The sequence below is a fragment of the Aedes albopictus genome, chromosome 2, assembly GCF_035046485.1.
Source record: "Aedes albopictus strain Foshan chromosome 2, AalbF5, whole genome shotgun sequence".
Taxonomy (NCBI): Eukaryota; Metazoa; Arthropoda; class Insecta; order Diptera; family Culicidae; genus Aedes; species Aedes albopictus.
The window spans coordinates 54,967,905-54,990,588 of record NC_085137.1 but is presented as its reverse complement, the minus strand read 5'-3'; the positions used below and the strand labels follow the sequence as shown (position 1 = coordinate 54,990,588).

The window sequence follows — 22,684 nt, the reverse complement described above, 5'->3', positions numbered from 1 at the left end:
GTCTTTCAGAATCGGATGGAGAATGGATTCCACTTGCGTTGGCTGTCTTACCATGAAGGATGCGGATCTGTGCTCCGCACAGGCATCCCGTTTTTTTTTCGCTCTTCTTTTGAGCTTTTCAGTTGTTGCCTCTCAAAAAGCATATCCGCCTTTGTATCTTTTCAGTCGTTTTAAGATTTTTACACTTGTAGCACAGTTTTTGCTTCCCCGGTTAGCGAAGGAGAAAGTAAGGTATGATCCACTTTTTAAGAGTTTCCACTTTTCGTACATACACACAGACTTCTTCCGGAATGGATGAGTGGGTACAGAATGTGAAGGAATTCTATCGCTTGTTCTGTCGTTTTTTCTCATGCGTCTTGTTGTGCTTTAAAGAATGGACGTTCTGATGGAGGCAGCATAGAAAATATAAATGAACGCTACTCACGACTTTGATACATGCTTCCTATTACTGCTCATGAACAGTAATGTTTTAAATTGTTGTGCACAACACGAAGAACCTTGAGATAGTTTGTAGACAATGAGTCTTCACTACACTGCAGGCCATTTGCACTACCTGCACATTAGTTTCCCAGAGTTGCCTTTTCAAGTTATGCTTTTGTTTGTTTTACTACTACTGAATACGAGTACTGAAAGGATTCGCATTTAGAAGATCCAAACTAGAATACTGAAGCAAAGATTCGGGAGACAATCTAGGAGAAGCAGTTTCAACAATTGCATTCTTCCAAATAAACATCCAAAATAGAAATTCTAGAAAGATTTTTGCTAATTAGGTTTTGGAAGAATTTTTTTTAAATGGTTAACATAAATTCAAATATTATTTTTTTCCTAATGCTTCTTGATTAATTTAGTCAACATATTTATTCGACTATAGTTACTTGAAGATGTCGAATATTTAATTAATCCTCTCCAGTAATTGGAGAAAATGGTTCGGATCGGTCTAGCCGTTCCTGAGTTATGGCCATTTAGGTGTTCCGGACCGGTACCCCAGGAAGAGGCCAGATATAAAAATGCTATAAACCCATACATGCGACACATCAAACCACGGCATTATCGATATTCTGATGAACGGCAAGCAGGAAAATAGTCTCCTAACATATCTGAGCCGGTTGGGTTCCGGAACTGGTTCCGGGTGACCCGCCGGGAGTGGCCAAATATAAAAATTAACCGAAACTATGCTGGCGACACATCAAATAGCGGTTTTTTCGATAACCTGATAAACGGTTAGCAGGAAAATAGTCTTAGATCATATCTGAACAGGTAGTGTTCCGGAACCGGTTCCAGGTGTCTCGCCGGAAGTAGCCTAAGGTAAAAGCGAAGCTAACCTATACATGCTACACATTAAATCGCGGCTCTTTAGGTAATCCGATCAATGGTCTGCAAGAAAATAATTTCAGACCATATTTGGGACAACCGGCAGTGTTCTGGAACCGGTTCCAGTTGTCCCGCCAGAAATGGTCAAATTTAAAAGACAACCAAACCCTTACAAGCAACACAGCAAATGGCTTTTTTAGGTTTGGTTAACAATAGAAAACAAATTACAAATCATATTTGGGAAAGTCAGTAGTGTCCCGGAACCGATTTTGGGTGTCTCGCCGGAAGTGGCCAAATATAAAAGTGAACCAAACCCATTCATGTGGCACAAAAAATAGCGGTTTTTTTTTTGATAACCTGAAGAACAGTCATCAAGATAATTGTCTCAGACCACATCTTAGACTGCCGGTAGTGTCCCGGAACCGGCTCCGGGTGTCGTGCTGAAAGTGAGCAAATGTAAAAGTGAACCAAACTTATACATGCGGCACATCAAATCTCGTCTTTTTAGGAAACCTGATAAACAGTCAGCAAGAAACTAGTCACAGACCACATTTTTGACAATCGATAGTGTGCCGTAACTGGTTCTTGATGTCCTAGTATTATATAAAATTGAACCAAATCTACGCTTGCGGTACATTAAATCGCAGCTTTTTTGATAACTTGATCAACAGTTACTAAGAAAATAAGCTCAGTCCACATAAGTTACTATCGGTACTGTTACCGATTCCGGTGTCCTACCGGATGTGGCCGGAAGCATTTTGTCTTATGAACATTGAGCGCGCAATTTTTGGAGTTTATCTTAGCGGTTAAGGCTGACACAAATTTTCTCTTATGTCACCCCCCTCTCCTCCTAGGAAAATGTAGGTCAGAATTCAACATTTTAAAGGGGGGGGACAAATAAATTATTCAAGAATTTTAGGACGAGATTAGAATTTTTCGGGAAATTTCTTAGCAAATCCGATGAGTTTGACGATTTTGCCTAATTGTTTGGGTATTTTTTCATCAAACATATTTATTATTTTTCATCCACCTCTTGACGAGTCAATGAGCATTTGTTCCGACCTAATTATCGTCTTGATATTGACCGGCCTCCATTGCAATGGATTGATAATGAAGGTGGTCGAGCAGTCAGCAGAGAGATCAGATGTTTTCAACTCTGCCTAGAACATAGCGTCGGAATATGTGACATCAATAGTTTCCCAATTCGACGATGGCTTTTATAACATTACTGCTTTTCTAAATAAAGTATTCCTAATATTCAGGAACACCGGCCTACGTCGATGGAAAGATCATAAGTACATATTCGACGAGAAAGGCACTAACACCACTAGGTGGATTAATCTGATTTTTTTTATATTTTTACCGTTTCCAACAATTTTCATTGAAAAGATCGAAATCACCTTAGCTTTACATGCTTGTGGTAGGTACATACGTAAGCGTGGTATTGATTAGGGTGACCGAAGACGTTACTGCTCGAGGATAAACCAGTTTAGAAGAAATCTTGCGGAAAACATTTTATTTTTTCCATTTTTTCACATTTTTTATCATTTTATGCAAGTTATGTTTATGAATTTAAAATATATGCGCCTCTAGATGCGCCTTTCTTATGCTCTTTAGAAAAGTAGGGAGAGCTATTCAGAACCAATATCACGCTAAGATCAGTTTACCTTTTTTCCAAAAAGTGCACAACCTCAAATATGCGTAAATAATTCTCAAATATAGGTAAACAAGACTCAAATATGGGCAATGTGTACCCAGATATGAGTAATTGTAACCCAAATATGGGTAAATATTACTCATAAATGCGAATGTGCACTTTTGAAAAATATGAGTATTATCACCCTTATTTGCCCTTATAAACAGGTAAACTGATTTAAGCGTGTGGTGCGGGGAGAGTATCTATGAGAGAGCAAACGGATTTTGCAGGGGTCTTTCAAGGGCTGCTAACGGGGTGCCAGGAGATACCAAGGGCGTTTCAACGGGGTCTCAGTCAGTTCCAGGAATCACCAGAAGGTATCATGGGGTCTCAGAGGTGTTTCAGCAACATTTCAGGGGCTCTCAGGGGCGTTCCAGGGGTGTCGAGGGCGTTTCAGAGGGTCTCAGAGTAGTTTCAGCAGCTCCCAGGCGCTCTTCCAGAGTTCCAGGGGGTCCCAGGGACATCTTTGGAGGTTTAGGTGTTCAAAGGGACAACATGGGTATTTCAAGAGGTCTCAGGGGCATTTCAAAGACATTCAAATGGTCTCAAGGGGTTCCAGGGTGTATCAGGGGCGTTCGTGGGGTCTCAGAAGCATCTCAGGAGCTCTTAGGGGTTCCAGAAGGCTATAATGACTGACTGGTACGTTTTAAGCTTTCTCAAAGGGTTACAGAGGGCTGCAGGACTGTTTCAGGGGGTTTAAGCGGTACTAGTTGGTCTCCGGGGTCACAAGGAGTTACAAGGAATACCAGCGTGTCTTTGAAATGCTTCATACTTCAGAAACGCTCCTAAAATCCCCGTTATTCCTTTGAAATACGCTTGATAGCCCTCAAACTCCTGATTGCCCTTTAGAACACCCTTAAAACTCCTTGAAACGTATAAAACCTCTATAATCTCATTGAAACGCCCTTGAAATAAACGTTAATCGTTTGAAATGCCCCTGAAACGCCTTGGAACATCTTTAACCCTTTGAGTCCGGAATTTTTTCAAGCGTTATTATGGAGTTTTTTCTACGTTTTTCTGTAGTTTTGGTGGTCAATAGCATAACGGTAGAATATTATATTTTTTTTTATGGATATTCTAGGTCATCCAAGCTGTTCTTGAGTTTAGTTCATGAAGTCTACGGGTGTAACGGTAACTTCTTTCATTATACAACGCTACGATTTGTAATATCTATCATGACCAGAAAGTCTTTTGAAAGGTTATATCAGATCAGTCCGGATATCCTAAGTAGGTCATCCAAACTGTTCTTGATTTTAGATCCTAAAGTCTACGGAGGTAACGGTAACTTCTTTAATTATACAAAGCTACGAAATGTAATCTATCATGTCCAGTTAGTCTACTGAAAGGTTAATAGACAATATCAGATCAGTTGAGAAATCCTAGGTCATCCAAACTATTCTTGAGTTTAGATCCTAAAGTCTACGAGTGTAATGGTAACTTATTCATTATACAAAGCTACGATTTGTAATCTATCATGTCCAGTTATCCTTCTGAAAGTTACAGTGGTTGTTTACATCAACTAAGCTGCAAAACAGTAAGGAAGCCCATAATATCCGAAAATTGTATAACAACGCTTATTGTTCCTCTGCTTTGGTAAGTACAGTGGATTATGTAACACTACTTAACGTAGTGGCAAAAAGCTATTATCACAAGTGTAGACCTGAAGCTATGGTCTCCGGAGTAATGTTGTTGATCTGGAATATCTCAAAACTATCTTGAAATAACTCATGATATTCCAGGGGGATTACAGATTACAGTTAAAAGTTCATTGTGAGAATATCTACTGTTACTATCAAGAGCTAAGCTTCAGAATAGTTTGGACGACCCTCAATGTACCAATGGTTCACAATAATATATAGTGGACTTCAGATTGGTCCAGTCATCGCGATTGATTGTGAAACGTTACTCAGTATGTCAGAAATAGCTGATGTTACGAGTGTAGATCTGAAGTTCTGAACTCAAAGATAGACCCATATCCGCCCAGTGTCCTATTTATAGGACAGATGTCCCGAACGCCCAGCGTTCTATAAATAGGACAGTACTTTTGTTGTGAATATCTCCAGAATTATGCAAAATTTTTGAATATTTTCTTCAGAGAAGATGTTCTCCACATCCATACCTTGCTCATAGTGGACAATAGAGTTTGTGACTGGTTCACTAGGTGGCGTAAGCGGTGCTGCAAAGATCACATATTGTCACGATCTATGAGCTTCATTTCCAATGTGAAAATAATTTATTTCCCTGGAATCTTGACAATGGTTAATAATTTATAGTTCATTTCTTCGGCAGAGCTGTTTATCAATGCATACAAAAGTCGATGTATGTATGATTGTATGTTTATAAGTTTGTATGTTTGTCTATTTGTACGTTAATATGTATGTATATACGTTTGTATATATGTATGTATGTTTTAGCATAGCTCTGAAATGCGTAAAAAAATTCAATAAAATTTGGCATACACATTCCTTAGGATGTGGAGGGGTAGTAGGGGTATTGGAATTCAAGATGGCGGCGAAAGCCCCAGAATGTATGCTATTTAACAGCAACGCTGCTTCAGGTACTATGCAATATGGGTATCTATCGATCGGGCTTCATGAGTAGAACTCAAAAATGTATATCCGACGCCATTTTGAAATCCAATATGGCGGCCACGGAATGGTAGTTTGAGCTATGATATCATGCATAATGGATATCTATCGATTGGGCTTGATGAGTAGACGTCGATAATCGATATTTGACGCCATTTTGAAAACCAAGATGGGGGACTATTTTCAAGATTGTTGTTTTTCTTCTACACCATTTCTGCCGAGATTTTTTTTCACGCAATCCTAGAACATAGAGACATCATTCTATAGTTCTTGTAGGAGTTCCTGCTCAGCTTCAAGCCGGCATTCCTGTCATGATCCCTCTAAGGATTCCATCTTTACGGGATTTCTTCAGGAATAACTTCAGGGATTTTTGTAATGATCTTGTAAGAATCATTACAAGATTCTAACCAGCATTCTTTCATGGATTTCTGTTGAAATTACTTCACAGATTCATCCCAGTATACTTTCAAAGTGTTCTGTCGAAATATATTCAGTGGAATATATTGTAGTGAAATTCTTTCAGGTATACGTCCCGGGATCCTTGCTGGCTTCTCGGGAGTTTTCAAGGCATTCCTCCCGGGAGTTTTTAAGGCATTCCTCCCGGGATTTCTTCTGTGATTATTTTAGCGTTTCCTATCAAGCTTTCGGCTGAGTTTTCTCTCAGGATTCTACCATATATACCTCCCAGAATTCTTTCAGTAATTCCTCCCGGAATTCCATCAGGAATTTCTACCAGGATTGTTTAGGAAAATCTTGAAATGTTTCTTTCAAGTGTTCTAGACTAGAACTTCTAGTCAGCATTCCTTTAGGAATTTCTGCTGGAGTTCCTTCAAAGGTCCCTTCTGGGATTTCGTAAAGGATTCCTTTAGAGGTTCCTGCTAGGATTGCTCCAGGAATTCCAACTTGTATTCTTTCAAAGATATCTGTGAATCTTGAGAATCTTGCGGGATTTTTTTAGGTATTCGTGCCAGGATTCCTGCCAGGGTTCATCCAAAGATATTTTTCTTTTTTTTCATTTCTCCCGGGATTTGTTCAATTATTCTTTCAGTGAGCCCTGCTGCGCTTCCAGTCGGGATTCCTTCCATGATTTTTTGAAGGATCCTATCAGGGATTCTGTACGGCATTTCTTTTACAATGACTATCAAGAATTCCTTCCGAGCATAAATTACAGCCTGAGACTGGAAGAGTAAGAGAAAAATAGAGAAACAGAGAGAAATAGGCTTTTTGATGCTTTTAGATATCTTTAGTAAACCATGATGTCATCTGACAGTCTTTTTCTTATTTTTCTTCAGTGGTTGTCTTCTCTTTCACTAATTATAGATGCATTGTACCTATACGGATCAGAATATAACGATAGTATACAATTTGTGCTTAAATAGAGCATGAAACAATTATCAAATGTCGAGGATCTACATTGAAGTTATTATTTTGACATACATAATAGACTTCCATGATTTTTCGTGAAATCATGGTTATTTTATTGGAACTTGGCAGTTGATAATGTTTTTTTTTCTTGAAAATTACAATTGTAAGACAGCTTAGGTGTTAGTGTAAATTTAACAGTTTTCTCTTATGAGATTCATTATCGTTATTATTTGGCTCATCAATAAAACATAGCATGAACTTGGTAGTTTTGGTTGATCTTGAGAACGACTTTTCTTGAATTGATGTCGTTTGAAAAATAGTAAAATTATTATTTCAGCCTTATGCATTTCAGGCTTTTGTATGTAATTCTCAATAGTAATAGGTAGATCGAACAAAAATTGAATTTTTGGGTGGTTTATTACTTTTCAAGTAGCCGAAAGACACATAATTTTTTCGATGTAATTTTGATAGTGCCCAGAATAACAAAATAAAACTCACATATTTTTCACGAATAAAAAAACATGGAATAGTACAAACAGAAGTAGATAAGCTGTGTAGAGTATATCTGGTTGGAATTTTATATCAAAACATGGAATGATGATGAACCTGGGCGTGTTAGTGGAATACCTGTAAGTACGAGACACTGAAGATGACTTTATAGTTGAGGTCAAATAGGGGAACCAACATGTTTTGGACACAACAACGTACCAATATTTTATGGGCACTTAGGGGCTGTCCATAAACCACGTGGTCATGAGGGGGTGGGGGGGGGGGGGGGTTCGGCCAATGACCATTTTGTATGGAAGAAAAAAAAATTGTATGGACTAATGACCACGCGGGGAGGGGGGGGGGGGGGTGGGGTGGTTGGAGAAGTCCAAAAAATGACCACGTGGTTTATGGACAGCCCGTTATGGCAAAAACAAATGGAAGTGTCCAAAGTATATTGGTGTAACGCTGTGTCCAAAATACTTTTTTTCCCATACGTATCTGTCAAAGGATGCAAATTCTTAGTGGAATTAAAAGGAACAGTGCTTAACACAATTTTCCCTTTAAAACATGCAATATTTTTGAAAATTTTACGCATGGAGTTAAGAGAGTATGTGGGGTACTGAATCAAAAATTCAATCATTTTATCCGAAATCATTATCTGTGTACAATCTAATTTCTGCAGTATTTGAGTTTCATAGCGAGCACTCTTTATTTGATTTGTTTTAAAAAATTAGATTTAAGAAATGTTGAACACTGCAGTTGATACTACATAAAATGGCAAGGACCAGGCGTTTATCGGGTTAGATTTCTGACCCAATTTATAAGTCATTTCTCAATTCTTTTTGAGTGGTTATCATCTCTCTCATTTGTTTAGAGCTAGCTGTATTGTATCTATACGGATCAGTATATAACGACAGCGTAGAAGTTGTTCTGAAATAGAACTTGAGAAAATTATCAGACATTGAGGACTTACAATGAAGAATTTTTTTGGAACTACACCATAGACTACCATTTTTTCATCAAATCATGCTTATTTAATTGGAGCTTGACCTTTGATAACAAACTTTTTTATTGATTTAAATTGTGAGACAACTTGGGCGTTAACGGGTTAAGGTAAATGTCATGGACTATTTTCAAAAAATGTAAATTGATATTCACCATGAATATCAATTGGCATTTTTCGAAGGTAGTCCGGTACATATTAGTTGTTTTGTGTTTTGCTTCCGCTACTCAGTAGTAATTGAAACACTCACATATGAAAACAATCAGGTTATATTGATGTGCATCAGCGCTAGAGTTTATGAGTGATCATCAATCAATTAGTCTCGAGAAGGAAGCAGATCCATAATAAATCGCACCGATAATTTTCACATTCCTCTGGTTGTTTACAATAGCCGGAGTTCGCGTTTTTCACTTCATAATCATCCTTATTGACGTAGCACAGCAGCGCGGTGGTGGCCCATGGCTTGCATATGGTAAAACCCTTCGCCATACCATCGCCATTAAATCGCACCATGCACACTGGCCCTTGTTGAATGACGAAAAGGATTCATCGTGTCGAGCCGGGCTGAGCTGAGGCTGAGCCCAAGTCCTTTTCGTTCATCTGACGTAGCATCAGTGCCAGTGCTAAGCCAGCACCACCGGCACTATCACACCGGTCGGTCGGTCGCCTTTGGAAAGATAATTTTAATTAAGCGACAATTTTTATTTGCACAAGCCGTCGTAAAACGGGGCCGCATTCAAATGAGCCGGATGGTGCGAGCGCGTCAAGCTGCCGGATTGCGGCCGGGATGGGTTGCTGCAAGCGCTGGGCGGAGAAGTGGAGAGCGTCATCCTGTGCAGTGGGTGGAAAATTAATGAGAAGTGAAACGCCGTAGGTTTTCCAGTGGTTGAGTGCTCCAAGGACTCGACGACGACGACTCGACTGGTGGAATTTGTAATTCAATTAATGGTTATTAAGATTCGTTTTGAGTGAATGGTGCTGGAATGTTGATTGTGGCAGAATGGATCTGGAAGAGATGCAAATGTGCTGTTTTAAAGTTAGAACGCTTCCAGTTTTAAATTGCTGGTGCATTATGAGCGTTTACTTCGAGAGATACGTTTCGGTTTTCCAGACAAAGGCGTTCTTGATTGAAGTGCATTTTTTTTTGCTTGAAGTTTAAATTGTTAAAGAGAGCATGAGGTGTTTTGCAGTCCACAACTCTATATATAGAACTGGAAAACACTTCCAGGGGAAACTGCGGAGCTTCAGAGAATTTCCCCGAATCTCTCAAGGTTGTCATGTCTCTCTTCAACCGCTTCAAATGTGTGATTTGATACATTTTAAGACATTTCCTAAGATATTAAACAATTAAGGATGTGGCCAGTGTCGAACGAGTCACTCATTGACATGCTCTTTTAATAGTAAGCAGTTGAATTGAAAAACTTTCGAAAAAAACATAACCAAATGAACCTCAAACTAGCTTCAAAGAGCACCACGACTGCTTTTCTCACAGCTTCCAGCTGTGATAGTGTGTTTCCCACAAAAGAGATTAAAGGAAGCACCGAAACAATAAACACTGTGGGTTTTCACAGCCCCCGGGCTGAGTCGTCAAGCCACCCAGACCGTGTAGCAACATCGACCCAGAATCTCGTACGTTCTAAGGATGTACCTCCCAGTAGCCAGCGCTTTGCCGAAGCGCCAGCCGACTCGAACCGACGGCGTGAATATTTAATGTCTTCCAGCTATTCCACGGCACGGCGGATGGCATGATGGCATCGACCGACACCGGGCGAGCTTCAAGTCTCGGCTCTTTTAACCGCTTGCGTTGCGTTGTGTGCACATATGTGTTTCTTCGGTTGTTAGGGGAATTTTCCTCACCTGATAATCAAAAATGTATACAATTTATTTATGAATCATCTCCGGTGTGTTCAAACACAAACCACGCAGAAGCAGCAGCCCGAACACGTGTGATTTGCCCCCAACGATGAGCCAAAGCGGATCATCCATTGCTGGGGTGTGAGTTGCACAGTGGTTCAAAAAAGAGACATTTTTTTCTAAAATTAGTAGATATCCACTTTTACAATATTCAGCGGATTGTACTAGAGAGCATATCCTCCTCTTGAACTCCTCCCATTACTAAAGATCCATTTTCAGCAAGACCATGCAGAGGGTGACGGGTTCGACTCCCTGTTGGACCAGGAAATTTTTCGTGATGGAATTTTTTGTGATTTCCCTTGGTAACTTTGTTCTGTCACATATACGAAAGTGCTGATAGAACACTGAACTGAGAAGCAGGCTTTGTCCCAGTTGGGACGTTACGCAAAGAAGAAGAAAGCGACTACAGTATTATTGAACGTGGTAAGTTGATGATCATTTGTATTCGGCGATTTTTTTCGCCGAAAACAATCGATGAACCAGCAACACAGATCATTACTGATTCTTCATTACGGCCTAACTGTCATTTTCGATTTCTCTTCATCGAGAGGATCGTTATTACGGAAAGTATATTAGGGGGATTCACTAAACAGATTAATTTGCTGCGTAAGCCATGATTTTCTGCTTATTTGAAATGTTTCATGATTTTGCGAATGAAATAATCAAAGATTGCCTTGGTGGTCGCGACGTTTAATCAGTTTAATCAGTATACACTGTTTAGTGAATCCCCTTATTAAGTTTTCCAAAGATTTTTTGGTTGAAATGCGAAGACGACAACTAATCCCGTAACGTGGGCAGATCACCTTGTAATGGTGCGTTACGGTGTAAGATCTACCACAACAAATTTTGATCTTGTATTTTTTTAGCTTTGTTAATTTAAATGCAGGAAAATTCCAAGATCACAATTTGTTCTACTTTTTTTTAATTATGTTTTTCATTGTTAATCAACCATTTATTTCAGGAGGATTCAGGTAATTTTTGTCTATGTCTAGAGAGATTTATATCCAAAAATTATGTAACTGTTGTGAGCCTATCACCATTTAATACTATTTTCTATTTCAGATGTACAAGGCAACCCTGCAGTCGCGACGAAAAAACATCCTTTTTATTTTTTGAAGGGTCAAGATCGCCATATCATTCGGTGGCGGGTAGACCACGTTGTCCGCATCGTTTTTCTTCGAGCCAAGTGTCGTAATGCCACGCTTTTTTTTCGGATCGCCAATTTTTTTTTTACTCGTTTTACGCGATCTTTTCTTTTTTTTTGTTCAACGCGATTTTTAGTTTTTTTTTTCTTTTATTTTATTTCTCGAGTAACCATTTTTTTTCCTCGCGTTTTTAACATTTCGGTATTGCAAAGTTCCGATGACCCTGGAGGGATCGGTTCGGCTTGTGCCTCGCACTGAGCTGAAACATACTTATTTATACAATAAATAGAAAAAATATCTCTTAATTTATTTTCGTACAACTCATTTTACGTGATTTTTTTTAATTAATGAGAAGTTTTTCTTTTTTTTCGTTGCTTTCGCGTTTTTTTATATAATTGAAAGTTTTTTTTCTCGGATCGCCAACTTTTTTTTTCACGCGTTTCAAACATTTATTGTAATGTTCCGATGACCCTGGAGGGATCGCAAATAAACAACCAATGCCGTGGGTCCATCGCCAGCTTTTCAGGCGAATCCCTGACCTACATAATACATCTCCCAGCCACCCACTCCGTAGTACTTATGGGAGTGTCACTGAGTCGGAGGCCTCTTAAATAAGTGCTACATCAACATTTCCTTCCCCTATCCCAAGTTACGGTAAAGATGGGCGTGGCCGGGTATAATGACATTTGTGCTTTTGGTATTCTTGCATAAGATTGGAGCAAAGTTAACTCCCCGGCCTTGTTCCGAAAAGCAATCTGAGCAAGATTAGCTAAAGGTACGTGAATGTTGTTAGTATCCAATCTACGAAGTATACCGTAACTACGCTAACGCTAACGCTAACGAAATGCGAAGACGACAACTACATCTTGCTCTAGAAACAAAAAGAATAATGATTTTGTTTGTTATGATCAAGTAGTTATTAGCGAAAGAGAGAGTCGACGAAGAGAAATCGATCAAGTCAGTTAGACCCTTAAGAAAAATCATAGTCAATTTTGTATTGTAGAGTCGTGTCCTGAGAGCGAAACGTGAAGAAAAAGTATTGATGTCAAGCAGACATTGATTGTTTCATCTTCCCATGCAACGAAGAGAATTTGAAATGGATTGTTATTTTTTTAAACAAAGTGTCTCATTAAATACACCTTCATATATTTTTACTTTTTGTGATATTTTACAAAATTTAAGGGTGATTTTGATGAGCAATTTTTTGTCGCATGTAGTTCATTGCATGGAGAATTAGGATCTTAGGAATTTCAATCAATTTTTAAACTTTTTCATCAAAAAGTTTTACCGAAAATGTTTAACCAATTTGATGATATTTTAATATTACTATGCAAAATCGCTTATCTTCTGATACCCCCTGAAATAGCCTTGAGACCTCCAGGTATCCACTAGAACTCCCCTGAGAAACCCATTAATGCCACCGAGACTTTCTGAAACCCCTTGAAATACCACTGAGACCTCGTAGTACCCTTTCTGAGTGAATATGACAAATATGATCAGTTACACACTTAGAAAAAATCATCGACTTCGGTAATACTTTACCAAAATCTCAACCGTTAAGTTTTTTACCGGAAAAATTCGGTGACGTTTACCGGACTTCGATCGTTTACAAATAAACGATAAAATTTTACCGAAATTTGGTAATTTTTACAGAATTTCGGTAAAAAAACCATTACCGAACGCTCAACAGTTGAGATTTCGGTAAAAATATATCGAAAGTTACTAGCTGTGTATCAGCGCTGGCCGTTCTCACTTACCGTGGCGAGGTGGAAAATGCAGGATTCAGTAGATTTGTGCGAGCAGCAAGCAAATGCATGAAAGTGTGGTGCAAGAACCACCTTCCAGTCAACGGGCACAGTCTGTACCACGAACGCAGAGCAGAAACGGTAGCAATAGTAAAAACCAAGGACATGCTGCATCCGCCAATGTTGCTGTGGCTGATCGACTTCAGTCACTCACGTTAGCAGGCGGCCTACGGCAGCGTATCACGCGTGGACGAGGCAGATGAATATATCCGCGATTCGCTGTTATTTTGTCTGCACGAGGATAGAGACGGACATGTCCAGGGGATCAAGGATACTGGAAATGTTCCACCAGAGATTCCCTCGCTTTGCGAACCAGCTTAAATGGAATAAGCTGTATACACGACAACGAGCAATATGTCTCATAATATGCTCACAGCTGCAGAAATGGAGTGCATCAAGCTGGAAGCCCAGAGAGAATTCAGGCCAAACATGTCTAAAGGTCTTATCTGCAGAAGAGAGGCTTTCTTTGGTTTCCCTCTCTTTCGTTAATATCTCAGCTGTTTATTGGTATTATGATTGTCTCCTTGCATTGAACGATGGTCAAAAGAATCGTCTTTTGATGCGTACTACACCAAAACCTCTATTTAGGTAACGAGTCGGGACTGCCCAAATAGAATTTATACCTAAATGGATTCATTACCTAAATGGATTCAGTTCATTACCTAAATGGAGTACAAGGTTGCAAAGAAGTTTAAGAAGGTGAGTTACTAGGAGATTCAAAGGAGGCCATGTTTGGGTCATGTGGAGAGAATTTCAGAAAGCTTACAAAAAGTTTCAGGAGGGGATGGGTTTCAGGAGGGGAGGGGCTTCAGGGGCGTTTTCGGGGGTTTTGGAGGGTCTTAGATCAGAATTGTCATTCAAATGATTAGCTGTGCACGAAACACGAAAAACCTTGCAAAATTCTGCCAGACTGAAAAATTATTGAATTTCGGGTCAATTTTTATCGTATGTTGGGCCATTGTTGGACCAACATCGAACATCTGTTGGGTCTATGTTGGGTTTGGAGGCCAAAATAAAAACAGGTGAATGATAGGTTGATGTCGGGTTTGACTTCATCAATGCTGGAGCTGATATCAATTGAATGATATAAGGATGGTTGCTTATCTCAATTTCAGCTGGAAATGACTTTTCAACACTGCACGGAAGGGGGGGGGGTGTTGGAGGCATATCTCAACATTACATCCCCCCTCCCTCCCCCCATATCCCCTTAACACCACTCACTACTTCTTTCCCGTAAACGAACCTTAAACCTAATCTTAAGTACTCCAACTGATTTGAACACAATCAAATTCCATTTAGGTAACGTTACCTAAATGGAGGGATCTAAATAGATTTTACTCAAATGGATCCTACCTAAATGGAGGTTTGAGTGTATAAAAGTAGTTGAAAAGTGTACCGTTACATTGCAATAATTGAAAGAGAAAGTGAACACAGAGAGCCTCTCAAATTCAAATAGGACCTATCGAAATGTTTGGGAGAGAAGAGGACAAAATCGAGCGATACGTCGAGAAAGAGTTCTGTTAGGCTGGAAGCATCGAATGAAAGCGAAAGTCGTGATTCGACTGCCCCTTGCTGCAGGACCAACTACGGATATTCAATGACAGCAACTACGCGATGAACTAGCACTCCACATGGCAGTCACACAGTTCCGGGGGCAGATCCTCATGTCCCGGCACTGAATACCATAGCTTCGGAATTCCAATCAGTTAACAAGTGCAGTAAGCAACCTAAACCAGAATGTTTTGCCACAGTACTTGCATCTGCAGTTTACTATGTATTCAGCTGAGGTGGCTGTTGTAAAGACGCTGAGATTACGGATGGCCGCAAGGAAACGGTGGAGGTCACACACGCCCCAGCCCAAAAAAAAACCGCGTAGATGCGACGTTTGGAGAACCGGATCGCTACATTATGAACTAAGATTGGCTGATTAGCAGAGTACAAACAGGGGAATCGATCAACGGAGCTAGTTCGTTATATTGCTGAAATTGTATAGCCCGCCGAATTGCGAGATCTCACAGAAGTCTACATGACGGAGATTCTCGACATCCATGTATAGCGGCTGCGTGCTAAGTGGAACTCTGGCTCAAAAAGTTGATGCCTTTCCGAATTCGTACGCTGGTATACAGGGCATCGAAATGTCAAATGCATTATAACATTATTGCCATACTATTTTTCAGCATGTATACCATTTTTCATTGCTGTGAAGTAAAACAAAGACCTCGTAGATCTAGACTGGCAGCACGTGGAGATCTAAAATAGTGCATTAATTGTAATAAACTTTGTAAACTCAAGTCGAAGGTACGTTTTATGGCTTTAAATATAAAGGGAGATCGATATGTGGAACGTGGATGTGTTATTTCGAAGATTTCAATGAATTTATGACAACATCAATAAGTGGATTTCCAGCAGCTAGTTTTGCGCATATCTCAGATGCCAATCTTTGTTCCTGTATTCTTTGCCAAAACTGGAATACTGGTTGGATCAGATGTTTTTTGTTTACCATAATAAGTGACAGTTCGACGCCTTTTATGAAAGATATAACAGTTTCGCGTGCTGGAAAAGGATACAACTTTTTCCTTCGCTCTGACCATGGAGTTCCACTTATGTTATGTGCATTGTGGGTCAAGCCATCAAAAAGCAGAGGGATCTAAGCATGGCGTACATCGGCTACAAGAAGGCGTACGACTCAAAACCACACTCGTACCTTCAAGGTACTGCAGTTGTACAAGGTAGATAGGAACGTCATCAGGCTGATGCAACACGTGATGGGGATGTGGAGCATGTCCCGGTCCCTACAAATTACCGACCGGACAGCTGTGTTACTGTTCAGAACTCTCAGCATCATGAGGGGGATATTTCAAGGTGATACGTTCAGTCCGCCATGGTTCTGCCTTGCGATGAACCCCCACAGCAGAGTACTCATCTAATGCAACTATGGCTACCAACTAAAAAGTGAGGGGAAAGTACAAGAATATCCCACATTTTCTTTATGTACGACCTGAAGCTGTTTGCGGAATCAGTAAAGAGGCTGCAACAATTGTTGCAGCTTGTAACGTTGTTCAGCAACGACATCCGGGTGGAGTTTGGAGTTGACAAATATTGGTCAGTCCAGCTTCGCCGGAGTTAAGTAGTGGACGCCATCTGTTTCCGCATCAACAAACAGGAGAGGAGATTCGGAATATGGTTGAAGGTTAAGCATATAAATACCTCGGCATCCTGCAGCGTAGAGGTATTCGCCGCACAGCGATCAAGAAGGAACTGCAGGACAAGTGTCAACTGTGCTATGATGAGCTTTCTGTTCACCGACAACAAGATGAAGGCGAACAACACCTTTGCTGTGCCCCTGTTGACCTACAGCTTTGGGGTGGAAAAGTGGACCAAGACTGACCTCGAGGCGTTAGAACGAACAGTACTAGTGGTGTTCACCAAGCAGCACATGCGCCATCCAAAGTCGTCCATCGAGAGAGTCACCATACGCGCAGAAGGAGGGAAAAGGCGTCACCGATATCCAGGCACTGTGACTCCCAGATCAAGCAGTTGCGGGCATATTTCGTAGAAAACCAGAACCGTCATCAGAAATACTACATTGTATGTGAAGCTGACCACGGTAACTGCGCCTTGTATCTGTCGCAGGACGATTACCAGCTGAACACACTCCCATCAACTGGAGCTCGAGCACATCGAAAAGCCGACGTTGAATGCGTGGCTGGTGCGGAAACAGAAGGTTTTATGGTAGCCATCCAGGACCGGGTATTTTCGAAGAAAAGTTATTGGCGGTACACAGCAAAAAAAATCTTGTAATATCACATCATTTTCGATGCACATCAGTCGCGTCGTAAAATTGATGTACAAATTACATCCATTCTACGCAGCAAATCAGCCGCCGCAGCTTGAAAGGTGGTCTAGCAATCGCTAGAACCGGACGATTGATGAATCATATATAAGTAAAATATTGGCATGGATTCGTACACTGATCCGTTGATTGTGAGGCGTATCCCTTACCTCTCGGCTATTTCACCGAGTTTAGTGGTAGATGATAAATATAATACTGCTTCTGAGTGTTTGCTGGAATGGGTTTGTTGACACTTACCGGTGCCAACCAGGGTGTACATAGTGAGTGTGATAAATGTTGGAAAACGATGTAGCCAAATGCAATTACTTTCAAAAATGGATGCATCTTTAGAAATTACGCGCCTGGATATTACAAAACTATTTGCTGTGTACATTACTGCACGAAGACGTAGAGGACCGTTGTGGAAAATACCATTCAGTAGGAGAAACGATCGAACATGTCGTTGCAGGCTAGGATAGGATGTGACAATAGAAATTCGCCTGCCTTGTTATTTTTCCGTTTGATTTCACCGACAATGAAAATCCAGTGCTGCCACTTTTCTTTATTCCAAATTTTTTAAACAATTTGAATTCAGCGATTGAAATTTTGATGCATATTTCGCATCGCAAAGCACTATTTACAAATAGTCTATTTTACGAAACGACAACAGTGTTGATATTGATATTAACACTCACGGGCTTGGGCGCGACCTACTGTCAAATTTTCATTCATGAAATTAGCGATCAGCTGATCCGAAACGTCTCGTAAAATGGCTCATTGATACAGCATAACTTGTAACTAAAATAGCTTTCAAACACAAGGTTTTTTCATTTATAGTGAAATACATAGAAAATTCAAATCAAACAAATCAATCGTTTCTATCAATATTCAGGCATGGGAGTTACTTCGGTTGATTTACATTTGATTGTTGACATATTTGAGACGATAAAGCTTGAATATTAAAATATAAAGATTTTGAATATTGATATCAAATACCAAACCTACAATCTAGCAACACTGCCAAACCAATAGCAAAGCGATTTGATCGCAGCAAACGGATATAAATTTCGACCAATCAGCGACTGGTCTCCGTTTGACAGCAAATTGGTCTCAAATTGACTGACTACGTGACGCATCCTATCCTAGGTTGCAGGCTGTTCTGTTTCAGTGTTAGCTGGATCAGCCTACCTCGATCGTCACAACGAAGTTGCAAAGATTGTGCATTAGTGTGGGTCATCGGAACCGTTTTCTCAGATTAAAGCTTTTTTGGTTCCGTTTCGGTCCTGAGTATCTGTGCAAAACTTGAGCACGATCGGTTGCGTCTACACTTTGCGCATTACAATTGAAATTTGTATGGGATTTTGTATGGGAAAACATACTTTTATGCATTTTGGCCATAAATTGAAAGAGTTTGTCTGAAACTTTTTAACCGTTACTGTTAAATGATAGCCTAGGATGTTCTGAAAAACTTTGTTGAAGACCGCAAAGTGATCCGATGCTTGTGGACATAGTTATAACCATCGAACCGCATGCATGTGTTTATGTTTTAACATGTAAAGGAATAACAATAGCAACAAAATCATGCTGTTTCGCCAAGCAATGCCTTTTTTCATATGTATCAGATCACTTCGCGGTCTTCGACAAAGTTTTTCAACCTAGACAACCTAGGCTATATTTTCACTTTATGGGTTACACGGTTTTAGAAAAATTCGAGCTTGTTATGAGAGAAATGCAAAAAAGTGAGTTTTCCCATGTAAAACCCCATACAAACTTCAAACGCGATGCGCAAAACGTAGACATAACCGATCGTGCCCAAATTTTGCACACATATTTGGGTCCAAAAATGGGATCAAAAAAGCTTTGATCTGATGGGATACCATTGAATTTTTCATTTTTCCATATAAACGATGACCCACCCTATCGTGCATCAACAGCTTGCTTTAAAACACAACTTGGTCGAGATATTAGTACTACAAGTTACGGCTGGACCCAGATATTGTGGGTGGTTTACGACAAAAGGATGTAGCAAGTAACCCTCATCGACATTGCTGTACCGTTACACCATACATATATAATGTCCAATCAGCATTCTCCAGCAACATAACCAAGTACCACGACCTAGCGGAGGAGTGGAAGCAGATGTGGCACTTGGAGGACGTCCGTATAGCTCCGGTTGTCCTCTCGGCAAATGGAGATGTCACTAGATCTCTCCTAAGATCTCTAGACGAGCTGAAATTGAAGAAGGACCTTAAGGACGAACGGGCCGGGACGGTCGATGCCATAGAAATCGAGATTTAAAATCGCGAGGCAAATTGTTAGAAAGTGAGGAGAAATAACACGTCATTCCGTATCACTTTAACTGAAAGCGGCGAGTCTTGCAACCTGCAGTATATTTAGGCGGTTCCTGTATCATCACAATTGACAGTATATCCGAAGCGGACTCATTAGGATATAAGCAAAACCTGCTCATGAGATCCACAGAGCCTAATCCCCTTTGGCATTCCGATTGCCCGAGGTACACTGTGGTGCATAATTGATCGGACAAACGCCGATTTTCATACAAAATGGCCAAGTTTGAGATGCTGTAACTATGGTTTGCTTTGATGGATTGAGCTCAATTTTTGACACGGAACTACAAATATGCTGAATTTTGTGTATACAAAGTATAAAATGTTTTCGTTCACAAGTCTGGGTGTGGCAAGGCGTTGAAAAGATTGTGGAAACGACCGACGGATTGGTAGAGTTATCCCTCTATGGTTGGCTTTTCGGTCCGGATAAATTATAAGCGGGGTGATACTATTTCATCCGACGTTTCGACCCTTGGTTTGGGTCTTCTTCAGGGAGGTCTAAAAAACGTGTGTTTTATTATCTGTTTTAAATTTTGCTAATGAACTAGTTTTTTTTTTTGAAAAATCTCACTATAGGGATACCGCTACGTTTGTATCGCCGGTTGCTTGGCGTAGGGCTGTCGGGTTTGGTGAATTTAAGCTGAAACGTAATGATCGGTTGGTGTGTGGGGGTTGTTAGTACCTGGTAGCGGGTGTTTACCTTGTGTTGGCTATTTGTGGGTAGATGGTGAGGGTGTAGTTTACAATAATTTGTTTTACCACTGCGCCGAACACTATCATGGCGTCTAGACACTGAATACTAGTTTTAGTGGAAATGCTAATGGAGAATTTTTGGGAGATTGTTGAAATGTCTCTCTCAGTTACATGTGACGATGTGTGTGAAGTTGGACTGGTACCTATGTCTGTGGGGTAGTGTTATGGTGATTTATTGCTGTTGATCATCTGTTGGTTGTTGGTTGTCGGGGTTGGATGTGCCGGGGTGCTGTGGTGGCGGCGGGTTTGTTGGGTTCTCTTGACTTGTTTTGCTGCTATTGTTCGTAGAAGCCCGCAGTATATGGAGCTGAGGCCTTCTACGTCGGTGCGGTGGTTCACTGTGCGGGGGGTATTGTAGATGTGGAAACATTCTAGCAGGGGCAGAGTGGATCTGTTGTGTGTCCTATCGATTATTTTCGTCTGTTGCAGAGCGAAGCGATGATCCTCTTTTACGCAGTGCTCGGTTAGGGCTGTTTTTGAGCTCTGTTGGATCATTGCTTGGTCGGTGTTGGTGTAACCCTGGTCCCGTAATCGGTTGAGTTGATTGATGTTCGATTGGTGCCCACTTAAGCGTTTTCTCAGTTTGTTCGTCGTCATACCGATGTAGACTTGGTTACAGTCGCTACATGGTATTTGGTATATGACGTTGTGTTGCTGCATCGGGTCTATACGGTCAAGAAGTTCATCGCCGACAACCCCGAATTATGCATAACCGAATCAGACAAGGGCAACCGAACGGTTATTATAAACATCGAGGATTACGATCGAAAAATGAAAACGTTGGTCGACGATGACACGGTGTACGTCAAGCTGAATAAGGACCCAACCAGTGGATACGAGACTAAAAACAACGAAATGGTCAAGCGTCTGAGGAATCTGTCTCTCATAGACGATCGCACAGCTTACAAGCTAAAATGCAACACGGCCGTCTGCCCTCGTATATACGGCCAGCCCAAAGCCCACAAACCCGACCTTCCCCTTAGGCCAGTCGTACCCAACATCACGAGCCCCACATACCATCTCTCGAAATACGTGAGCGTCATACTACAAAACGCAATGTGCAGTCCGCACAACATACGGGATTCGTTTACGTTTGCATCCGAGATAAACCGAATGAAAATTCCAGAAAACCACGTCGTTGTCTCATTCGACGTGATTTCCTTGTTTACTAACATTCCCAAGGAACTGGTGATACAAGGAATTTTCAGAAACATTAAACGACACACACAGATCAATCTCGATCTGTTTCAAGAGCTCGTCGCTTTCTGCTTGGATACCAGCTACTTTATGTTCCGTGCAAAAGTCTACCACCAGCAATTTGGGACAGCCATGGGGAGTCCTCTGTCTCCAATCCTGGCAGACATGGTTCTCGACGAACTGATAGACACCGTAGTCCAAAGGCTGGATTACGTGATAAATTTCCTCAAAAAATATGTGGACGACTTCTTCTTGGTACTACCCCGAGACAAAGTCGACTACACTCTTCAAGTTTTCAACAGCTATAACGAGCACCTCCAGTTTACTGTCGAGGTTGAAAACGAAAACAAACTACCTCTGGAAAGAGCAGACGCGCTTTCGTTTTTGCGTTTATTTTTCAGAAGTCGATCACGAATTAGCTAAAGAAGTCTATTCCCACCCAAATTTTCGGCGGACCGCCGTGTCACGCGTTTGTGTCGTCACGCTTCCGGTAACGCAATGAATCGTCGTGAAAATACGTTTCGGATTGATTACGCGAATATTCCGAAGAAACCGTCATTCGATGAAATACATAATTTCATCGGCGAGGAGCTTGGTTTGAAGCGCGAAGACATTCTGCGAATACAATGCAGTAAATACCTCGGCTGTGTATTCGTCAAAACCAGCGACCTATCGATCGCTCAACGAATCGTCGACGAGCACGATGGAAAACACGAACGTGTCTTTGACAATAAGGCCTACCCAATTCGGCTTCTAATGGAGGACGGAGGCACCGATGTCAAGCTATTTGACCTGTCCGAAGATATATCGGACCAGACTATTACCGACTTCCTCGGAAGTTTCGGTGATGTACTGTCAATTCGTGACCTAACATGGGACGGGAAATATCGTTTCGAGGGCATATCGACAGGTGTGCGTATAGCGAGGATGATAGTAAAACGGAATATCCCGTCTGTCGTTACTATCGACGGTGAGTCCACGTGTATCTCCTACAACGGCCAGATTCCCACGTGTCGTCACTGCGGTGAATCCATACACAACGGGATTCCCTGCATTCAAAATAAAAAGCTGTTAGTTCAGAAGCTAGCAGCTGACCAGGCCAAGCCGTCATATGCAAACGTTGCTAAACAATCATCGGCTCCAAAAAAGGCCACTTCGCATCTCTCAAGAGCCACAAGATCGTCTTCTTCGTCATCAGCCAGCCACACACCAACACAACAACCGATACGCCCAACCAC

The 22,684-nt window shown here is 40.9% G+C and overlaps 3 long non-coding RNA genes across 3 annotated transcripts in view; all 3 read right to left on the bottom strand.

The window, feature by feature from the left end:
- LOC134288922 (uncharacterized) overlaps nucleotides 1-22,684 on the bottom strand; it is a 399,892-nt gene that overhangs the window by 224,736 nt on the left and 152,472 nt on the right. The gene's annotated exons all lie outside the window — the stretch shown is intronic.
- The window catches only part of LOC115265583 (uncharacterized), a 150,450-nt gene that overhangs the window by 9,660 nt on the left and 118,106 nt on the right, over nucleotides 1-22,684 (bottom strand). The window lies entirely within an intron of this gene.
- Nucleotides 19,869-20,898, bottom strand: LOC134288920 (uncharacterized). Its single transcript, XR_009998174.1, has 3 exons — nucleotides 20,197-20,898; nucleotides 20,068-20,136; nucleotides 19,869-19,994 (listed from the first exon to the last, which is right to left on the bottom strand). It is a non-coding gene; the product is annotated as an uncharacterized LOC134288920 (long non-coding RNA).